Genomic DNA, 10,592 nt, shown 5'->3' with positions numbered 1-10,592 from the left:
GTGTGTGTGTGTGTGTGTATTCGAATCATGAGAATCGCCAGCATTGAAATCTGGAAATATTAACATCCCAATTTCTTCATTTTATTACAAAGCAGATAGAAATATAAATAGAACCGCCAAAGTGTTCCGACCGGCAATCGTGCACCACCGAGTTTTCAAATTCAGAAGAGGAGAAATAGGTTGCGCGCGCTACCCAGTTATTTACATCGTCTCCTACTATATTCAAACGGACATAGGCCTGTGATAGTATTGGACCACGTCTCGTTTCAGATGTGGGATGACTGTCTGGAGACACTGCGGCTGAGGTCGAGTTGTGGATCGACCAGGGAAACATAGCGGGTGGTGCCTTAACTCTCCATGCTACTACCTTTTTCGCTTCTCTTTCTTAGAGAGCGGAAGGTGGGAGGAAAATTTAAACTGAAACTAGTCACTCGATAAGAAGACTTGCATTAAAAAATATTAAAAAATTGCATTCATCCAGTGGTAACGTAAGAAATATTAAATACTTCTGAATCCCGTTTATGTCCACCCGTTTTGAATCTCCACAAAAGTTGCAGTTTTTTAAAAAAATTGAATCCCTTTCTGTATCTAGTGTTCCCGATATTTGTCTAAATACCACAAAGCAACCAAGAAGTAGAAGACCCTTAATCTCTTTGAATTTAGCAAAATTCGATACTTTTATTTACTGTTTTCAAATAATAATTAGGTAAAAAGCTTTTTAAAATATAGCATCACACGCTGTATTTCCAAAACTGATCCGCGACTTAACCGCAGCCACCTGACACTTCCCGTTCGCTTCCCCGACAGCCAAGAAAACGATAAGTGTCGTAGAGTCTACTGTAATAGTTTTTTAAATATTAATATAAGTATAACTTAATGTTTTGTAACGTATCTTAATTATCAGCAGGCTGTGTCGGCTCTCATGAGTTGGTTTGACCACTTATAGCGACACTAGCGCAATCTACAAGGAGGTGGCAAAATAAAGCGCATCTATGTGTTCGCGCACGTATATGCATATATTATTTGAGTATATTGCATGAATTAAAATCAGAGAAAATAAACAAATTAATTCAAAATTATACAAATTTAAAACGAAAAATGTATAAATACTGTTTTCTGCATAATTTTTCGGCTTAAATTTGTAAAATTCTGCATTAATTTTCTGATAAATGAAGAAATACATGACACATAAAATGTAACTTTTTTTCAACATTTTATTTGTTCGCATTATAATAGAAAAGTGAAATCACCCAGTGGGCACAAAATTTGGCGACGTCTTTACGACATCGTTGCGACATCTTTACGAGAACTTTACGACATCCTATGTTCATGTCATTTCGGTGTCTTTGCGATATCGTAAAGACATCGCCAGATCATACGACTTATTTACAATATCGTAAAGACATCTTAACGACAGAGACATAGGATGTCGTAAATTTATTTTAACTTTGTTTATTTTTCAATTTCCTGATTTCACTGATTTTATTTCATACGAAGAGACATAACTTTTTTAAACTTAGCAAAATTTGACGTTTATTGATGAAAAAATAACTTCAACAAACACTAGAATGGCGGCGCAAAGATATTTTAAGAAAATATTACCCCCACTTCTGCCTCTATAGTAGAGTCATCTACAAGGAGGTGAATGACTACAAAAGTATATGCGATCGCACCCGCCTATGGGAGTCGACCCAGCCTGATTATCAGTGCAGATTATTCAACCAGTGCGCATGCGTAGCTAAGAGAGTCGTAACCGAACTGTTGCCGACAGACAGGTTGAGTCGTCACAACCATACTTGTTCAATTGCCACAAACAATCGTCCTATTAAGGCAAACGAAATAGGGACAACCAAACATAATTCAGTAAGAGCAACCAAACTATTTCTTTGGGTGTACATATGGTTTATTTCCACAAAATATACATCTGGGGCTTTTGCACTGAGTCCCAACGTGGCCAAATCTGAAACATGCAGACCACATTTTCACCGTAGTTATACAAGGGTCAGCCCTAATTTGTACCTCACAGAGACGAATAAATTCTGGAACCTCTCGACCTCCAAATGTTATTGCGACCGTGGAATGTGGTACTGGACCCTCATCCGTTTTCATAATAAAACGTCTTGCACTCAAAAGTTTATATCCGTTTTTACCCTAGTGAACCGTGTGAACGAAGCGATACTCTACAGCGTATCCTTATAGTATCCACATAGTATCCCTTCCGTATCATGCAACAAAAACTAAAAAAAATAGTAAAATGGGAATTTAACCTGTTGCTATTCGGATCCTAGATTAAATTTTCCATTAGAATGTCACGGAGTAATTGCAATAGTTTTTTTCAGCTTCAATAACTTCAAAAATTTTAGATATCTATCATTTACATGGGCAAAAGGCGTCTTCAATCGCATATTCTTTTAGTAGCAGTTTATAGGCGTTATCTGTCGTTAACTGAGAATTTCGTCTGGGTGCTAGCGCCATACGAGGTGTGTTCAAAAAGTAAGGTGACTTTTCAATTTTCGCGGGCTACGTACATTCAAGTGTTAAATTTTTTGTTTTGTTGTGTTGGTACACTCGTAACGATCATATGTTCACAGTTTTGACTATATAGCTCGTGTTGTTTTTCTGGCAGAGGCGTAAAAGGTTAGAAGGGTTTGGTGTGCTCGGCGATTTTCTTCTTTCGAAAAAAATGGAGCAAAGAGTTTGCATTAAATTTTCTGTGAAAAATGGAATCCAGTGCTCTAAAACTCTTGAAATGTTGACAATTGCATACGGCGAGTCTACTCTGAGTAAGAAAAATGTGTATAAGTGGTACAAGCTGTTCCAAGAAGGCCGATAGGATGTCGAAGACGAACCTCGCTCTGGACGCCCCAGCACGTCAACAACGGATGAAAACGTTCAAACAGTGGAAGAAATGGTGTTGAAAAATCGCCGAATTACCATCCGGAAAGTTGCTGAAGATGTTGGCATATCGGTTAGCTCATGCCATGCTATCTTTTTGGACGTTTTGGGCATGAGACGTGTGTCAGCGAAATTTGTTCCAAAACTGCTTAATTTTGATCAAAAGATCCGACCAAAAACAGCACCACAGTCATGCCTCAGCCTCCATATTCATCGGATTTGGCCCCCAGTGACTTTTTTCTTTTCTCAAAACTGAAGAGACCCATGAAAGGATATCGATTTTCAACGATAGAGGAGATAAAAACTGCATCGCTGAAAGAACTCAAGGCTATACCACAAAACGATTATCAGAAGTGCTTCGATGATTGGAAAAAGCGTTGGCACAAGTGTATTATATCTGAGGGGGATTACTTTGAAGGGGACAACACAAATATTGAGGAATAAATGAATATTTTTTGAGAAAACCATAAAGTCACCTTATTTTTTGAAAACACCTCGTACAGTGGAAACCTGAAAAAACAAGGCTGAGACGCAAGTGGCAACATACCACTGAAGGGATTAAGCATGTGCATGAAGTCGCGTTCAGCAGAAGATTACGACATTTTTTTTAAATTGTTAACGCTTAAAAAATACTATTGCAATTACCCCATGACATGCTCATGAAAAATTTAATGTAGAATATGAATTGCAACAAGTTAAATGCCCATCTTGCTATTTTTGGAGTTTTAGTTGCATGATAAAGAAAGGATACTACTATAAGGAAACGCTGTAGAGTATCCTTTCCGTTCACTCAGTCCGCTAGGGAAGATCCCGTAAATTCTTTTTATTCTATCTTATGAGATACAAGTAAGGATATCTTTCACTATGCCCTCCCTAGAAAACCTATAGTTCAGGACAAAGGCTCTAAATTTTGCTGCCCTAAGTAAATTGTTAATTACCGTGATGTTATTTGCGTTTTTACTGCTAGTGTATTCTACCAAGACGGGTGATTTATCGTGCTTTATAATGTATTCAATAAAACCCGGAAAATTTGTATGTAAAAAATTACCCACCCACTACCCTACCGATAGAAAATCCCAGAATATTCTCTGCTGAAAAATCCTGGCCCGTTTCAGGCTATCTGCGGAATCCATTTGAATGATTTCGTCCCAAGAGATACTTTGAGAGATTTGGGTGCTTCTGAGAGTGACGCGGCGATCATATAATGGTCCTTTTGTACTCGTCACATACCGGGCGGGCAGAGTTATTCACAGTAGTTGGCCGTCACCAACTCGACGTCCTTTTTAAATTTGTCATCAAATTATTAGCACTTTTTTTTTAATTGATGAATTTTCTCATTATATATATTTTATAATTATAACTTCTATGCTTATATACTATTTTAGAGTTGAATTCAAAAATTTTGTCTGTATTGGCATATCTCGTTCCATTTACGATATATTTTATATTCATTCCAATTTTTAACATCTAAAGAAAAAAGCTAAATATCTGAAATAATCGAAACCCGTAGATTCCGAATTATGTTTTAAGCTCTTAACATTGAAATTAAGAAGAATATATTTCTGAATTTTAATCTGAAAGCTTAACAAACGACCCTCAGTATGTATCTGCTACCCCGTTAAAATAGCCTCTCTGCTTGTTATTTATGATAGAAGTCTTATTTCAATTTTGAGAAAAACATTTTAAAGCCTTGACCATTTAAACGAACTACCTGGATCTTTAAAAATATCTACCTGAGTGTCTGCGACGTATATTCTCTGAAGCTTCGCTGAGCCTAAAAATCTTCAGTGAATATTGAGAGATTTCTATCGGTAGGGTAAATCTGAAAAGATATTTCCGTTAAAGCATCGATCGCAACAAAAAATGGTCCCTTTTTATCGGCACTGTCCTACCGATATAAATCTCTGAGTATTCTTTAGCGAAATAGCCTGACCCATTTGAGACTATAAGCAGAGTCGATTTGGTACACTTTAGTGTTTGGGATTTGTTTTAGATTTGGGTCTTTTTCAAGGTCCTTTTAGTGGGCCTTTTAAGAGTGGTGCGACTAGTGGTGCCATTCGATACGATTCTGTCTCGTGATCGGGTCGGGATCGCGTCGATTTTGTCTCGGGTCGGGATCGGGATTCCGATACCCGTACTCGGTTTTCTCTCGGCTCGGCTTTGGCTCGGAAAGTCGATATATCGGCTCGGGATCGTGTCGGGTTTTCGATCCTCCTTCGCCAGATGTGTGTCTGTAATGTAGCGACTAGCGTTTCACAGTAGAGTAAAATGATAAGCGAGGTACAAAATTATGTATAGAACGTTATAATTCACCGATTTTTGATTAGTTCGTTTTGGAAAATTCAGGGCTAAATTTTTTAGAAGAAGTTAAGCGTTCAGTTGTTATTTTTTTGTTTATTTAATTTTTTATTTTATGCGAATAGCGAAAAGTGTTAAATTTTTAAATTTAATGTTTAATTCCCATAAAAACAATTGTGTTTATACTTCAGATCACTTTGATTTAATGCAAAGCGGTATAAGAAAAAAATGCTATCTTCCGAAGGTTAGTGTTATTAGCAGATTTTAATAACAAATAATCTACATTAAGCATATTTGTTGTGAAAGTATATTCCTGGTGTACAATTGCTTGCTTTTATTGCTTGCATGATACGTGGCCATAATTATTTCTATAAAGAAATTCTATGAACAAATGTACATCACAGAACTTAATGGACAGCAAAAAATCTTTTTTTCTTCTACTTTTATTGTAATGATATCGCCGATTATATTTTCCGTAAAAATGATACTATCCATTGATATTTGCTTATTTTATAAGACAAATTATATAAACAAATGCACATTTTGTACTTTTTCAAGCAAAAATAAATCGTTTTTTTGGAACTTGCTGAAATTATACTTCGAATGACATTCAATGGAAACATTTTGCTATGAATAAATATTTTTTATTTTAATAACTAATTATACAAAAGAAATGCACGTTTTCGGCGTTTTCAAGCAAAAATAAATCCTTTTTTCAACCGGCCCTGCTCAAATAATATTCCCAAATTTAGTTATCGATTAACATTTGTTAATTTGAAGAAGAAATTAAATAAACAAATGCATACTCTCGGCATTTTCAAGCAAAAGTAAATCGTATTTTCATCTGATCTTGCTCAAATTATATTCAAAAAATTAAGTTATGCATTAACATTTGTTAATTTTAGGAACAAATTATATAAGCAAATGCACATTTTCGGCGTTTTTAAGCAAAAATAAATCGTGTTTTCATCTGATCTTGCTCAAATTATATTCAACAAATGTAGTTATGCAATTACATTTGCTAATTTTAAGAACAAATTAAATAAAAAACTTAAAAATTTGGTTGAAAACTCTTTTTCAGGTTAAATATGACTTTTTTAAGTAACAATTTAACCATTGCATTTTCTATTGAAAATTCAACTATTGAGGTTTTTATTTAGAATTTATCGCAGATATTTGGTTTGTAGATGCAACTGTAGGAAGTAAAATATCTCTAAATTCTTCAAGATTCATATAATTAATACAAAATTTCACTATTTAGTGAAAAGTTCGTCTTTTGGATTTAAAATTTATTACTTGGTTATGATGTTTTTATCAGCTGGTGCCGAAAATTCGATAACGAACATGGTTCGTTTCTCGAAGCCAAAAAGAACCATGTCAGGCCCCTAGGAGCAATTAGAGGAGCGATATTAAGGTTAATGCCGTAAGAGTGACAGAGATGGTAATAAAGCACTCTTAGTGCCGCATTGTGCCTTTGAATTCAGGTCGTTCCCGCGTGAGTTGGACAACTAGATAGTATGTGAGATAAATGCTCGGGGTGTGCATGGCACGCCCTGCAGCTATCATCGGGAATGTCTTGGCTCAAAATTTGATGACGGTATGTTAAAGTGAATATGACACCGTCTTGGCATGCAAAGATGAAACCCTCAGTACCAGGCTTTAATCCGGGAGATTTAAGGAAAGCAAACGTTAGCTCACAAGACATTGACGTATCCTTCACATTTCTGTGGAAGATACAGTGCATCCTATTTGCGGATGAACCTTTAAGATTTCCAAAAGACAGATGATAAGTCTATGGGAGGTCGTATCGAAAGCTTTCCGATAATCAATCCAGGCCATCGATAGGTCACGCTGGTAGAATTTTGCATCTTTGCAGACACATCTATCGATGAGCAGGTTCTCCCGACATCCAGCTACGCCTTTCTTTGAGCCTCGTTGTTCATACATTTCTTGCCACACAGGTTCAATTGCCCCAACGATCCTATCACTTAGGATAGCTGTGAATATCTTATAAAGTGTGTTCAGACAAGTTATTGGCCTGTAATTCTTCAGGTCAGCTAAGTTGCCTATTTTCGGCAGGAGTATTGTGCGTCCTTCCACCAACCACTCTGGAATCGCCTCTTCCGACTTCAAATATAAGGTGAAAATACGGGCCAAATGCTGATAGGTTAAAGAAAACTTCTTACACCAGAAGGTTTTGGTAGAATCTGGTCCCGGTGCGGAATAGTTCTTCATCGCTCCTAATACTTTTTTCACCTCCTCGGTAGTGATGGGTGGGCATTCTTTATCAGGTGTTATGAGGGCAACATATAACCGAAGGGTCTATGACAAAGCTACCGAATGCATCCTCGGGTTGCGGATAGAGGGTCTCTGTACCAAGGGTTTCTGCTGAATATGGCTACAAAAATAAACAGGCAGTCGCGGACAATTGTCCAGGGGTGGTGCCGAAGGAATTAACCCCGAAGCGGAGGTGTGAAAATCGTGCCGAAAGTTGAATGGCACCTGGGTGAGGTGTCTAGAATGGTGACTCTGGGATACCGGGCGACTTCTCAGAGTACGCAGCCTTATCCTTGCATGCGTGGCTCTACAAGGGTGGACGAACCTTTTTCCCTAGCTTGTCGTGGAAACAACAATGACAACACCATACATAGTTGTCGGAAGTGCGGTTCAAAACAACAGAACGCGCAGGGCTCCCGACAATGAGTCGGTCAACAATGCCGACCAATCTAGAGCTGGGGGAGCCAATGAAAATGGATTCAATGCGATGGATCGGCGGGATCTCGCGACCTTTGGGTGGAAGGAGCGACTGAATCACGACTTGCTAGAGTGCTACGATGCGAGTGTGGCCCCTGAACGGGGTTACATGGCACGGCTGCATGCTCTGTGGTACGAAAAACACCCGTAGGTACCGCACTTTTCGCAGCAACGTCTGAAAAACCATGCTGAACTACTCCGAAGAAGGGGTTATGTAAGCGGAACGCATACTCTACCATAGCTAGAATAAGCCGGCAACAGAGAAAGAGAGGCGACACTAAGACCAACCGCGGACAGGCATCCAATAGAGGAAGAGTGATGCTTTACGACCCGGAGAAACATCAACACAAAGGTTTCTCTCAAGCCTAAAGATCTGGCTGAAATGGATGACGAGCTTCGTGGACATTTATCCGGAGAATCCGAGCTCTGGGCTATCAATTATTCCCTCATAACACCTGATCAAGAATGCCCACCCATCACTATCGAGGAGGGGAAAAAAGTATTAAGAGGGATGAAGAACTATTCCGCCCTGGGACCAGATTGTATCAAAACCGTCTGGTGGAAGAAGTTTTCTTCATCCCATCAGCATTTGGCCCGTATTTTTACCTCATATTTGAAGTCGGAAAAGCCGATTCCGGAGTAGTTGGTGGAAGGGCGCATAATACTCCTGCCGAAAATAGGCAACTTAGCTGACAATTGAACCTGTGTGGCAAGAAATGTATAGACAACGAGGCTCAAAGAAAGGCGTAGCCAGATGTCGGGAGAACCTGCTCGCCGATAGATGCGTATGCAAAGATGCAGCATTCTACCAGCGTGACCTATCGATGGCCTGAATTGATTATCGGAAAGCTTTCGATTCGACCTCCCATAGACTTATCATCTGTATTTTGGAAATCTTAAAGGTTTGTCGGCAAATAGTTAAGTGCATAGAGAGATTGATGCCACTTTGGAAAACCAGATTCACTATCTCATCTGAAAAAATCGTGTGACTACTAACAAGGTCACCTTTCAGAGAGGTGTCTTTCAGGGCGACACCATGAGCCCACTCCTCTTTTGCCTTACATTATTGCCACTATCTCTAGCACTTCGCACATTCCGACGGGTACTTGTGCGGCAAACCTGCAGATAGAAAGTACAAGGTCACTCATGTATTTTACATGGACGATCTTAAGATCTATGCTAAAAACAAAGAGCAACTACATCTAGCTCTTGGGATTCTCGAACGATATACTAAGGAAATTGGAATGGAATTTGGGTTAGACAAATGCGCCAAGGTTTATTTGAAACGAGGAAAACTTAATTGCATACCTGAAGATCCTGAGCTCGTTGATAGAAGCGCTATACGACACCTTTGCGCTGGAGAGACTTATACATACCTTGGCGTGCCACAAAACTGCATTCAGGATGTGACATCTACAAGGGATACTCTCCGAAGCAGATACAAACGTCTCATCCGACAGATTTGGTCTTCCGAACTGTCGGTGAGGAACAAAGTATCTGCAACGAACATGCTTGCCATCCTGGTAGTACTCTATTCATTTAGAGTTGTTCCATGGACGGAGAACGAGCTCAGATCCCTTAATATCGGGACAAGAAAGGTTATGCACATGAACAAAAGCATGCATCTTAAATCTTCCGTTCTGCGACTGTACATCTCACGCCGCGCCGTCAAGGTGGTCGCGGAATATTAAGTCTTGAATGTCTTCACAACAGGATTATTCTAGGTACAGTACATAGAGTTGCAAATAGAAGAGACCCTCTTCTTAAAATGGTCAGGAATCATGAAGAAGTGGGCAAGGGAACGTTTTTCTACAAAGCAGCGGAGGAGGCTGCTGAAACACTCGGACTTAACTGCAGTATTAGGGGTCAGCAAAATGCATGAAATCTTATATATCTCGAGTAATCACTCCTGAAAGCCCGGGTTAAGAAATCACAAGAGAAAAACTTTCGTGAACAGCTCCTCGATAAGAGGATGCACGGTATCTTCCACAGAAATGTGGAGAATCAGTCAATGTCTTGTAAGCTAACGTTTGCTTTCCTGAAATCGCCCGGATTGAAGTCTGGTATGGAGGGTTTCATTTTTGCATGCCAAGACGGTGTCATTTCCACCTTAACATAACGGCGCCACATTTTGAGCCAAGATATTCCTGATGATAGCTGCAGGGCGTGCCATGGACACCCCGAACATTTAGCTCACATACTATCTAGTTGTCCAACTCATGCTGGAACGACCTACATTGAAAGGCATAATGTGGCACAAAGAGTGCTTTATTACCATCTTTGTCACTCTTACGGCATTAACCTTAATATTGCTCCTCTAAATGCTTCTAGGAAAATCGAGTCTATTGTCGAGAATGGGAAGTGCCGCATATACTGGAACTTTATATTCTCGACAATTGTTTCTGTTGCTCACTCGAGGCCTGACATGAAAAGAAAGAGAGGTATCGAGATCTTATAAAGGAGACGCAGCGATTGTACCCACAATATTCTGTTAAACTAATCGTCCTTATCATCGGCGTTCTTGAAAGTGCCAATCTTTCACTTGCTAATGGCCTAAAAAGCATCCCTGCCTGTCAAAAATATGCTAAAACACGGTTGTGAGACGTGGCTGTGGCTGAAATTTTACCGCGATTTCGCTGGGAGCG

At 39.2% G+C, this 10,592-nt stretch overlaps 1 protein-coding gene across 3 annotated transcripts in view; it reads right to left on the bottom strand.

The window, feature by feature from the left end:
* The window catches only part of LOC117181750 (centrosomal and chromosomal factor-like), a 237,303-nt gene that overhangs the window by 69,909 nt on the left and 156,802 nt on the right, over positions 1-10,592 (bottom strand). The gene's annotated exons all lie outside the window — the stretch shown is intronic.

Source organism: Belonocnema kinseyi, chromosome 10 (genome assembly GCF_010883055.1).
Source record: "Belonocnema kinseyi isolate 2016_QV_RU_SX_M_011 chromosome 10, B_treatae_v1, whole genome shotgun sequence".
NCBI lineage: Eukaryota > Metazoa > Arthropoda > Insecta > Hymenoptera > Cynipidae > Belonocnema > Belonocnema kinseyi.
Note: the sequence above shows the minus strand (reverse complement) of the source record. Positions and strands in the feature narration are given on the sequence as shown.